Consider the following 12,959-nt stretch of genomic DNA (forward strand, 5'->3'; position numbering starts at 1 on the left):
ATTATGTACATGTAGGCCTACTGTATGCATTGAGCTGCAGAGGTTGCACCATGTACAGCCAGTTAAAAAATATTGGGGTGATCAGTTTCACTGACTAAAACATTAGAAGGGAGACAGAAGGTTGACGTTGAAAAATGTTTGCTCCTGTTTGTAGTCGCATTGGTGACTTAATAGCGGATGAAGAGGAACATGAAGAGGAACATGAAGAGGAACATGAGGGAGATAGGTGAGTTGTTACTGTCAGTACAATACAATTTTTCAAACATGTAGATTACTGCATTGTATAATATGTATATATATATATATTCACTAATCTTTCAATAGTGGATAGCTCTGTTCTAACACATCATCTTGATAACAGGAAAATGTGTGGATTTATATTGCTTCCCACATGTATGACATATCCTCATGTGTCCAGTGAGGTTTGGGCGACTCTACCTGATCATGACTACGACGTGAAGCCCCTTTCTGTGGAAGACCAGCTTGACGCAGTAAAGAAACGCATCGCTTTCCTGGAGGACGAAAATAGAAAGCTGAAAAGTGAGCGTTTTGGTCTAGAACGCTTCCAGTGTGCGCCCAATCTGATCAGGTTTTACACTGGTTTTAAGAATTACCACACCCTCAAAGCACTCTTCCTAGCTTTACAGCCTACTGCAGAGTCCATGGTGCGATGAACTCAAATGCAAAGGAACAGCCATAACCTAGAACACATTTGTGTCTGGCTTCCATGCAGAGCATTTCTCGCTGATTGATCAGTTTTTCCTGTTCTTGTGCCGTGTGAGGCAGGGCTTTTTTGCTCTGGATTTATCTGTACGATTCAATGTGTCGCCGGCCACAGTCAGCAGGAACTGTACGATGTGGGCCAACTATTTGCTCTTTATGTTAGGGACCCTTCCAATATGGCCTAGTAGAGCAGTAGTAGACGAGCTAATGCCACCAGTATTCGGGGAATTCTACCCAAACACAAGAGTGATACTAGACTGCACAGAGATCCGCATCGAGACAGCTAGTTCGAAGGTTTTGAACACCATGACATACGCCCATTATAAAAGTAACACTACACTGAAATCCCTAATTGGGATCACTCCCTCAGGGTCCGTTAGCCTGGTAAGTAATCTATACACAGGATGTATTTCTGATAAGGAGATAACTAAGAGGTCAAGTGTTTTGGACCTCTTAGAGTCAGGTGATGAGGTCATGGCCGATAAGGGCTTCCTTGTCAAAGACCTGCTCGATGAAATAGATGTAAAACTTGTCACCCCTGCATTTTTAGGCCCAAGTGGACAGTTAAGCTGTGATGAGCTCACAGACACACAGAGTATTGCTGGCTTGAGAATACATGTCGAACGGTCAATAAGACGCATAAAGGAGTACCACATTTTTGATGGAGTCATACCCCTTTCACTAAGTGGAACAGTCAACCAACTGTGGACTGTGTGCTCTCCTAACAAATTTTCAGGGACCACTGTTTTAAACCTTTGTTTAATTCAGCTGACAAGAAAATAGTGCAAACAAACTTTAGATAGATTGAAACATATTTAACTTCATTTCAGTACAGTCCCATTTTTTAGCCCACACCTTGAGATGAGCAATCACTATCTTAGTTTAGTAAACAATTGATGATTTGAGTTGGTAGCAAGTTCCAGTTTATTGCTACAACAGAATGACAGTTGACCGAACATATTTTAGTTTAAAATGAACCAACAGTTTTGTTAAAGGACAAAGAATGAAAATATTGTAGATGGGACAATCTAATGTATAAATATCGAATGTACGGTATAAAAATGAAATGTATCTTATTTTTTATTTTATTGTGATTAAACAGCTTCTTTGAATACAGCCCTGTGTGTGTGTCTCTCCTCACTGGCACAGGAGAGGCAGAAAGTACTCGAAAAAGAAAAGATCCAGCTTAGTTTTCATATTGTGGTAAATGACGGTAGGTGCTCGAGGTTGGTAGTCCAAACAATGTTTGCTGCTGGCCCCGGCTGCATTGATTTCCCGATTGAGTAAGAAGGGGGGCGTGGCTAAGTTCCCACCACTTGGTTTTTTAAAAATCCAAGATGGCCGCGGCGTGAAATGGGCGTATGGGGGCGGCAGGCGACGGGTGAGCTAGCAGCGCAGCGTTGGCCAGCGCGGTCTTGGCGGCCACAAAAGCCTCGTCCATCCCCGAAGACCAGTCCAGCTCGTCCTTAGACTTATTACCCCGCAGGGCCTCATACAGGGGACGCATGATGTGGGCGGCACGGGGCAGGAAACAGTTATAAAAGTTCACCATGCCCAGGAATTCCTGCAGCGACTGTACAGTGCGGGGGCGGGGGAACATGGTGACCGCCTCAACCCTGGCAGGGAGGGGAACGGCCCCCTGTGGAGTGATGTGGTGGCCGAGGAAGGTGATGAACGACTCCCCGAACTGACACTTAGCTGGGTTGATGATGAGGCCGTGTTCGCTGAGCCTGTCGAACAGCTGTCTGAGGTGCGTCATGTGTTCCTCCGCCGACGCGCTGGCCACGAGGATGTCGTCCAAGTACACAAACAAAAATGGCATGTCGCAGAGCACAGAATCCATAAGGCGTTGGAACGTCTGCGCCGCCCCTTTAAGGCCGAAAGGCATACGTAAGAACTCAAAGAGCCCTAAGGGTGTGATGACAGCCGTTTTTGGGACATCCAGTGGGTGGACCGGCACTTGGTGATACCCCCGCACTAAGTCGATTTTGGAATAGATGGCAGCGCCCGCCAGGTGGGTAGAGAAATCTTGTATGTGCGGTATGGGGTACTGGTCGGGGGTCGTGGCATTGTTTAGGCGACGGTAGTCCCCGCACGGGCGCCAACCCCCGTCGGCCTTAGTAACCATGTGAAGAGGGGAAGCCTACGGGCTGTCAGAACGGCGGACAATGCCGAGGCGCTCCATAGTCGAAAAACTCCTCCCTGGCTATTGCGAGCTTGGCCGAGTCGAGGCGTCGAGCCCTGGCGTAAACCGGGGGGCCCACTGTGGTGATATGTTCCACGCCGTGCTTGGCCACCGCCGAGGAGAAGGTGGGTGTGGTGAGCTCGGGGAAATTGGCGAGCAGGTGTTGGTATGGATCCCCGGTGGAGAGTGTGTTAGCGAGGCACAGCGCTCCAGCCCCCCCAAGCGTGCAGGGGTATGACGTAAAAGAGACGGCATCAATCACGCGACAGTTTTTAACATCCACCAGCAGGTTGAAAGCACAGAGGAAATCCGCACCTAGGAGCGGGGTGGATACAGCAGCCATCACAAAGTCCCAGCCGAAACGTCGGCCGCCAAAACACACGTCCACATGTCTGATACCGTACGTCCGAATGGACGTGCCGTTGGCGGCGTCCATCTGGGGGCCGTGACTGTCGGTCATCGTGTCCACAGCTTGTGCTGGTAGTATGCTGCGTTGAGCGCCAGAGTCAACCAGCAGCCGTCGGCCCGACAAGGAGTCTCTGATGAACAACAGCTTGCAGTCACGGCCGGCGCCCATAGCCGTTAACGAGCGCCGGCCTTGGCGTTTCCCTGAACCCTGTAACTGCAGGGTTTGCGACACGGTTTTGCTTTTGCCCCAAACCTGGCATGGTAATAACAGAGCCCGTCGTCAGGTTGGCGGCGGGCTGTCACCGCAGCCGCGGTGTCCATATAGTCGTACACAGGTGGTGGTGCGGCGGTCTTGTGGGGTAGCAGGGCATGCACAAACTGTTGCCGGTTGGCCAGGAAAACCCTGTCTGCTTCAGCAGCCAGAGAACGGTAGTCCTTGGAGGCGGCGAAAGGAGAACTGGCCAGTGCTGTGCGTACAGGTGCGGGGAGCTGCCTCAGAAAAATGTGTGTGAAAAGAAAGGCCGGATCAGCCGATCCCAGCACAGACAGCATTTTTTCCATTAACTCAGACGGTTTGCCGTCGCCGAGGCCATTCGAGGACAGTAAACGGTCTGCCTTCTCCAGCTCCGACAGTTCAAATAGTTTCAGGAGGAATGTCTTTATAGCATCGTACTTGCCAGCAGCTGGCGGAGCTTCCAACAGTGTCATTGCTCGCGCCGTTGTCGATGCGTCTAACGCCGCCACTACGTGGAAGTACTGCGATGCATCCTGCGTTATCCCTCTCAGCTGGAACGGGGCTTCCACAGGTTGAAACCACTGCCGTGGATTATGCTGCCAAAAGTCGGGTAGCTTCACCGTAGCGGCGTAAATGCTAGCGTTAGCAATAGCCATGTTGTTAGCACCGGCGTCGGGAGCGGGTACCGCGGCAGCATTATTCCCGGCGTCTTCGTTGTCAGACATACTTGTATTAGTAGTTCGATCACGTCGGGGTCACCAATGTGGAGTAAGAAAACAACGAGACAGGAGACGTGAGAGTAGACGTAGTCGAGGTAGTTTACTAGCTCCAACTTAGCATGTCATACATCTGACAACGACACTGAACTGACTGTGAACCGGAAGCGGAATTGCATTATCTGACCCCTCGCCTCTTCCCTTAAAGGTGCACCGTCCTCTTAGGTGAATGTCTCTCGATATATAGATGTGGGTCACCACAAGGGGAAATTAAAATCGAGGCTAAAGCCTACAGGTCCCAATATAAGACCCAGGCACCCCACGTCTTAACTATTCACGTTAAGGACAAGGAGATAAATGAACAACAATGCTCGTGTACAGCAGGGTAAGACAATATAGATAGTTGTATTTTAAGCTGACATTTAGTTATGAGTCCATATAGCCCACTAGCTAGCTTTCAGATCTAGCTAACATTAGGCTATGTTTTAGCTAGCCAGGCTAGCCAGCTGGGTCAGGGGAGCTCACATGCACTTTCCCGTTTGTTTAAAGTGCACCAGGATATTGCTCACACATCGTGGGCTTGATCCATACACTGGATCTTATAAAGGCAAGAACAGAAGAGTCAGCTAAGTCCTGCACAAGTTTGCCACAACAATGGCACAAACCAAGAGGTGGTAAAATAAAGGCTGTGCCCGTATCATCGGTGGTGGTCGCAAAGGCTAGACAGGATCGAAAGCGGAGACCAGTTGACTGTCACTACACCGGGAGCAGGTAAGTTAACTGGATTGTCACTGACTACCTGGAATGACCTGTCATATTTCCCTCGAAATGACATACTTTACATATTCAGCAGTAGTCCATATTGATATTAATAATGTTTTGATATTATTTTCCAAGGACCCCCTCAATAACGGACGAGGACTTGGCACTACTGAGACGGCAGACGGGAGCACCCATCAGCTACTTGGCTAACAGACTGCCTATCAGTATAACTATAGGGGAAAACAAGTACCCCCCTGGAAGTGGTTTGAGCCAACAGGTAAAGGAAAAAGGATTTGACTGAGTCAACATAAGTATTTATTTTGTATCTAAAAGTCACTTGTTACATAGGCAATAGTGTACAAGTAATTTCAAGTAGGTTAGTATCATACAATATTACATCAGACTAATATGACTAAAGAAACATGAAAAAGGATGTAATGGACATGTACCTGTATTATAGGGCAGTAATACCTTGTAGACAGAAAGGTACGAGAGGAGGGGACCCTTAGCCACCAGGGCGCCTCCTGATCACTGGTCTTTGATGATGTGTGGTTGGAAGTTGGACAGCATGCTAACCACGTACCATATTTGATTTATGTTGGAAAGTCGGGACATTGGTATTCTACCAGAAACAATCTTAAACTTTTTCATTTTGGCAATTGCCCTTTCCACATGAACTCTGTGTTTGGCGGTTTTTTTGGTCATCTCAACATCTGCATGTGGCATCTGACGGTTAGATATAGCAAAAGGTGGAATGTTCAGTCTGAGACCAATCTCTTCCACTTCTTTTTCAATCAAAAAACCTTTGTTGGTCATTAATCCATCTCCAACTTTAAGGTAGCCACACTGAATACAACCTTGCAGTAGCTCTATGATATTACACTGATTAAAGATCTCTTTGTCTGAAATAGATCCAGTGAATAGAGCAGACACATACATAACTGCACCTCGTGGGTCACAAGCAACTAGTGACTTCAGTGTGTTGGAGGACTTGTAGGTTGAATAGGTTTGACTCTGCAACAGTAATGAGCTGGGCTTCTGTGTCTTCAGTTCTGTGCAGTCCGAATTGCAAATGTATTTGGGAATTCCTCTTTAAAGTTAACAGGCATGTTCTGTGAAATCACATCTCTATGCGGCCAAATAGACAGTTGGCTAAGTCTGTCATACATGTAGTCTACCCAGGAGTTTATCAGTGTGCTGACAATGTACATGAATCTGAAATCTAAATGCTAAATCTTTGTGGTCAAAATTTTGTCTTAGTTTCATTAGTGTGAGTAAAAACTGACTACGCACGGGAAGTTTTTGGATCTCGATGTCTGGCATTTTGTAAGAGAGAGGAATTTTTGTTTGTGGAGTGATGGGATCATTGGGTACTTTGAAAAATTCACATAAGCTGTTGAACTGATCATAGGTGAATCCAGTGCAGTAGTGGAAGTACTCAGGTACATGACTGTTGTTTAGACACTCTGGGGTTAATGCATGTGTAGTGTATGCATGAGGTTCCTTCCCAAGCAACTGGATTTGGCTGTCTTTGGCTTGAAGTTCCATCTTCAGGTTCAACATCTCCTGCTTCTGTTCTGCTAGTGTCTCCTTTAGAGTCTCCAATGCCTCTCCATGGTTGTCTGGGTCATGATGTGTCTCTGTAAATGACAAAATTATAAAACATTAGTTAATAATTTGCCCACATTTCTTCCCTTTTACAGCTTCCTCTTGTCATGCCAGCAAGACCAACACCACCTACAAACCAGCCTGGTGATTTCCCTGATTTCCCATTGCCGCCCCAAACCAACACATGTCTGTACGGTGCTCAATCGAAATGAAATGTGTAGCTACAGTAAAATGACAGTCACTTTGGCAGAATCTGTAGCTCTAGAACGTGAGACCATACAACAGGACACAAGTAACATTTGGCATTTTGAAAGGTCTCCCCGACTCACATCAAGCTCCTTTCATAGAATATGCATAAGGAGAGCCAACCATGATATCCTTGCCGGTAGTATCAAAACCAAGGCCCCAAGACAGACCAAGGCAATGAAAAGAGGGGTAGATCTAGAACCTATAGCTGCAATGCAGTACTCTGAGGTCACAGGCAATCTAGTGTTCCCATGTGGCTTTGTGGTTAATCCTCATGCTCTACACCTTGGCACTTCACCAGACAGGAAGGTGATAGAGAGGGGGGATAGTACAAGCTATGGACGTTTGGAGATCAAGTGCCCATCAAAAGACAGTTTCAAAGACTGTACCTATCTCGTGAGGCAGGCAGATGGTAGCTACAAGCTAAAGGAGAGCCACTCCTATCACTACCAAATAACGGGGCAGCTGGGACTTACGGGCATGCCATGGTGGGACTTCTTTGTAATGTGCACTGAAGATTATCACCTACAGCATATATATTTTGATGCAGTAAAGTGGGGTAACATGAAAAAAAATTAGATTTGTTTTTCTTGGACTACTTTCTCAGCAGATTCCATCAGTAGAACAGAAATAAATAAACACATAACTACATAGATGCCCTTGAACACTTACCTGTATCACTGTCACAGGCTTGAGAAGCAGTGTCTTCGGCAGGGTTTGGAGAAGCAGTGTCCTCAGTAGGGTTTGAGCTGCAGGCTTGTGGAGCATCCTGTTCCTCACTTCTGGTTCTGTAAAAAAGTTCAGTTTGACAATCATTTAGTTAGAAACAAAAACACAAATTAATTAATAAATGCTGTATTTATCATTTTAAACAGACAGAAAGCGGGAATCCTGGGGTGGGTTTTGATACAAAATTAAATGCAGTTATTCAGTGTAGCCTAGCAATCCAAACGCATTCGTGTACATATTCCTTGATCGATCAATGAAATTAAAAGTTGTGTGTAAACTGCGTGGTAGAAAGAAATGTCATGTCCTTTCAAACTCAATAAAATTGTTAATGTTACTTTGATTGCTCGTCACCTTTTTGTTGGAGGCTTTCGGCAACCTCTATAATGTTCCTTCCTTTGGACAGTTGCAGGGATAGCAGCTATGGGATTCAGATATTCAGGTGTAGGCTGTCCATTCACAAAATGCTAAAAGATAACAGTTGATAGTTAAGAGCATGCATACCTTCGCAACCAACGTTACCAGCTAGTTTCTTTTATGAGCTAAATTTGCTATTGTAGAGCCGAAGTAACGGAGAAGACCGTAGGTTCACACTTTAGCCGTGTAGGCAACTTTCTTTAATCCACGGTAAATCAGCGAGACAAACAAAACCCACAGCTCGACTGAGCGGAGGTGGCAAGAATAACCAGAAAACTGGCTGGACAACCATAACTTAACCCTGCGTTAACCTGCCAGGGCAACCATGACTTAACCCTTAGTTCCTGGGTTGAATTCTGTCCCCAATACGTGTCCACCACATGAGCCCCCCCAGAATTCGCCCTAGTTATCGAAGTCAGGCAGGCGCGGGTGGACGACAGGCCCTCCGCGGCGGCTCCGGATAACAGGGGCCGGAGTGTCTGTGGGAGGCATTGACGCGGGCCTGTGGAGGTCGGCCTGAGGAGCAGAAGAGGCAGCTCGGGCCTCCACGGGGGGAGGAGGCGGAGCCGGGGGACGACCGCGACGAGGAGGTTGGGCTAACTCCAACGGCTGCGTCAAGTCCAGGTGTGCGGGTTTAACTCGGTCCACTGAAACATGCTCGGCCGTGCCCCCAAAATCCACCACCAGGTGCTTAGTTCCCCGTTCCAGGACGCGGAAGGGGCCGTCATAAGGGGGTTGCAGAGGGGGGCGGTGTGCGTCGTGACGGATGAACACGTAGTCCGCTGACTGCAGACCTGGGGGCACCTGGGACACCGGAGCGCCGTGTTGGGCGGTAGGGACGGGTGTGAAAGCTCTTACCCCGTCCAGCAAGGAGGCTCGTTGGTCCACAGCTGACCAGGGACGCGTTGCATTGGGCATGAAATCGCCTGGGACTCGCAGCGGCGTGCCGTACACCAGCTCCGCAGAGGAGGCTTGTAGGTCTTCCTTCGGGGCGGTCCGCAGGCCCAGCATGACCCATGGGAGCTTGTCAACCCAGTTGCAGTCCTTGAGAGTAGCCCGAAGCGCAGCCTTCATGGACCGGTGGAAGCGCTCACATAGGCCGTTCGCCTGAGGGTGGTAGGCGGTAGTGCGATGAAGCTTGACGCCCAGAGCCTCACCCACAGCATTCCATAGCTCTGAGGTAAACTGTGGCCCACGGTCAGATGAAAGGTCGGAAGGCGTACCGAAACGTGAGACCCACGACCCAATAAAAGCCCGGGCCACATCAGCAGACGTCGTGGATGCCAGGGGAACAGCTTCAGGCCAGCGCGTAGTCCTGTCCACCACAGTGAAGAGGTAGGTGAACCCATGGGAGGGGGGTAGGGGACCAACCAGGTCGACGTGGACATGGTCAAATCGTCTCTCCGGCACTGCGAAGCGTTCCAGGGGCGCCTTAATGTGGCAGTGTATCTTAGCCCGCTGACAGGCAACACACGAGTCGGCCCACGCTTTCACGTCTCTCTTAAGTCCCTCCCACACAAACTTAGCAGAGGTCAGGCGCACGGATGGCTTACCGCCTGGATGAGAGAGGCCGTGTACAGCTTCAAATACGGGGCGTCTCCAGCTGTGCGGGACGATGGGCCTGGGCTGTCCTGTGGAGACGTCACACAGGAGGGTGACACCTGTGTCGCTGAAAGGAACGTCCTGCAGGCGGAGCCCCGTGTCGGAGGCCCGGAGACGGAGGATGCTCGGGTCCGTGGCCTGGTCAGCAGCCATCTGTGCATAGTCAAGGCCTAGGTGGACCGCTCCAATCACTGCCCTAGACAGGCAGTCAGCTACCTGGTTAGACTTACCAGCGACGTGCTGGATGTCGGTAGTGAATTCCGAAATGTAGGAGAGTTGTCGCTGCTGGCGAGCGGACCATGGCTCGGCCGTCTTGGACATGGCAAACGTGAGGGGCTTGTGGTCCACGTACGCAGTAAACTCGCGGCCCTCTAGCAGGAAACGGAAATGCCGGACGGCGAGCCAGAGACCGAGGAGTTCCCTGTCAAAAGTACTATACTTGCGCTCTCGGGGTGTAAGCTGGCGACTGAAAAAGGCCAAAGGCTGCCAAGCCCCCCCCCACCCACTGTTCGTGAACCGCACCAACAGCATAGTCCGATGCATCCGTGGTTATGGAAATAGGCGCTGTAGGTGAAGGATGCGCTAGCAGGGTAGCCTGGGAGAGCGCAGCTTTAGTCTCGGTGAACGCACGGTCCCGCTCTGCTGTCCAGTCGACCGCCTGGTTGGGGGACATGCCTTTCAGCGCCTCGTACAGTGGCCGGATGATAAAGGCGGCTCGAGGAATGAAGCGGTGGTAGAATGTCACCATCCCGATGAACTCCCTGAGCGCACGAGCTGTTTGGGGGCGCGGAAAGGCCGCCACCGCTTCCACCTTTGAGGGCAGGGGGACTGCCCCGTCCCCAGTGATGCGGTGCCCGAGGAAATCAATGGCTGTCAGCCCGAACCGGCACTTCGCCGGGTTGACGATCAGCCCATGCTGGCTGAGGCGTGTGAAGAGGGCATGAAGATGGGACAGGTGTTCTTCCTCGGAGGCGCTGGCAATGAGTATGTCGTCCAAATAGACGAAGATGAAAGGAAGGCCACGGAGCACTGAATCCATCAGCCGCTGAAAGGACTGGGCCGCGTTTTTGAGTCCAAATGGCATTCGTAGGAATTCAAATAGGCCGAATGGGGTTGTCACCGCTGTCTTGGGGATGTCTGAGGGGTGCACGGGAACTTGATGATAACCACAGACCAGGTCGACTTTTGAGAAGACGCATTTGCCAGACAGGTTTGCAGAAAAGTCCTGGATATGCGGGACAGGATAGCGGTCAGGCGTGGTGGCGTCATTTAGTCGGCGGTAGTCCCCGCATGGGCGCCAACCTCCATCAGGCTTAGCGACGATGTGGAGTGGGGACGCCCACGGGCTGTCAGAGCGGCGGATGATCCCCATGCGTTCCAGGTGCTCGAACTCAGACTTGGCAATGGCGAGTTTGGCGGGGTCGAGACGCCTGGCTCTGGCGTAGACCGGGGGCCCCTTCGTAGCAATGTGATGCTCCACCCCATGCTTAGCGGTGGGTGCAGAGAAGGTAGGCTGGGTGAGGTCAGGGAACTCAGCGAGGAGGCGGGTGAACTTGTCTGCCTCTGAGAGAGAGTTGGCTAGACCTGCATAGGCCGCTTCCCTCCGCGTACATGCGAAGGAGGAGAAGGTTAAGGCATCGACCAGACGGCTGTTCTGAATGTCCACTAGCAAACCGTAAGCGCACAAAAAATCAGCTCCGAGGAGGGGAAGCGTTACATTGGCCATGACGAACTCCCACGTGAAACGTTGTCCACCAAAACACTGTTCTACAGACCGCACGCCGTAGGTGTGGATAGGGCTGCCGTCAGCCGTCGCCAACTGGGGGCCCCGCTCCCCGCCCATGATGTCGACGTCAGTAGCAGGGAGCACGCTTCTCTGTGCGCCCGTGTCACAAAGAAATCGCCGACCGGAGATGGTGTCGAGGATGAAGAGTAGCCTGCTCGTATCGCCAACACTCATGGCCACTACTGAGTGTTGGCCCTCTAGTTTCCCGTCGGCCTGTAGTTGCAGGGGGAACGGCACCGTTTAGCTTTCGCACCAAATCGAGCGTGGTACATACAGAGTCCAGAGGGCTTGTAGCGGTCTGATGCTGTGGCGCCACCGTCGGGCCACGCCCGCGATGTCGGCGGGGGGCCAGTGAAGGTAGGAGCCAGCATCCCGGCATGGGAGGACCGTTGTGTAGCGACGAAGAATCGGTCAGCCTCCTTTGCCAGCTCACGGGGATCAGTGATGGTGGAGTTAGCGAGCGCAGTCTGGACGTGGGGCGGCATGTTGCGCAGAAACAGCTCCATAAACAGGAAACATGGCTTTTCTTGACCCAGTAGGTTTAACATCCTGCTCATTAGCTCCGATGGTTTGCCATCTCCCAAGCCCTGAATTGCGAAGAGGCGACGTGCTCTCTCCGTTGCTGACAGTTCAAAAGTTTCAAGGAGGAGATGTTTAAGTGCGGCGTATTTACCATCGGCCGGTGGGTTGGTTATGAAACCGCTTATCCTGGAAGCCGTAGCGCACCCCAGCGCTGCCACTACGTAGTAGTACCTGGTCTCGTCTGCTGTTATGTCTCTGAGCGCGAACTGTGCCTCAGCCTGCGCGAACCATGTAGCCGCGGAAGACTCCCAAAACTCCGGCAGTTTAATTGCAACGGCGTTCGTAGCCATAATGTGTGTGGTTTCAGAAAACTTATCCGAAAACCGACGTCGGGGTCACCAGTGTAGAGCCGAAGTAACGGAGAAGACCGTAGGTTCACACTTTAGCCGTGTAGGCAACTTTCTTTAATCCACGGTAAATCAGCGAGACAAACAAAACCCACAGCTCGACTGAGCGGAGGTGGCAAGAATAACCAGAAAACTGGCTGGACAACCATAACTTAACCCTGCGTTAACCTGCCAGGGCAACCATGACTTAACCCTTAGTTCCTGGGTTGAATTCTGTCCCCAATACGTGTCCACCACACTATGATACTTCCCCTTTCTCTGAACTAGCTAGCTAGCAGCACTATCGGCGTCTGTATAAGAGACTAGGGTTGTCAGATGTAACGTTAGCTAGCAACTTCTCTACATTCGAAAATATCTTGCTGATTGAGATGATGGAAGAGTTTGGGGCACTGAGATGATAACATAACTCATAACATACAAAGTTAGGTATAAGGTTTGGTGGAACCGGACTAAAATGTAACGAGCATTGTTAGTGTAAACTACTAATAAGACACGTTAGTCCCTAGCTAACGGGTCTGACCCTTTAGCCGAGCGGTTAGTGATGTCGCCTTGTGGTGCAGTACACCCCGTATCGAATCCCGCACCGGGCAAGAAAATAACCGGTTACATTAGTACT

This window comes from Lampris incognitus, chromosome 1 (genome assembly GCF_029633865.1).
Source record: "Lampris incognitus isolate fLamInc1 chromosome 1, fLamInc1.hap2, whole genome shotgun sequence".
Lineage (NCBI taxonomy): Eukaryota > Metazoa > Chordata > Actinopteri > Lampriformes > Lampridae > Lampris > Lampris incognitus.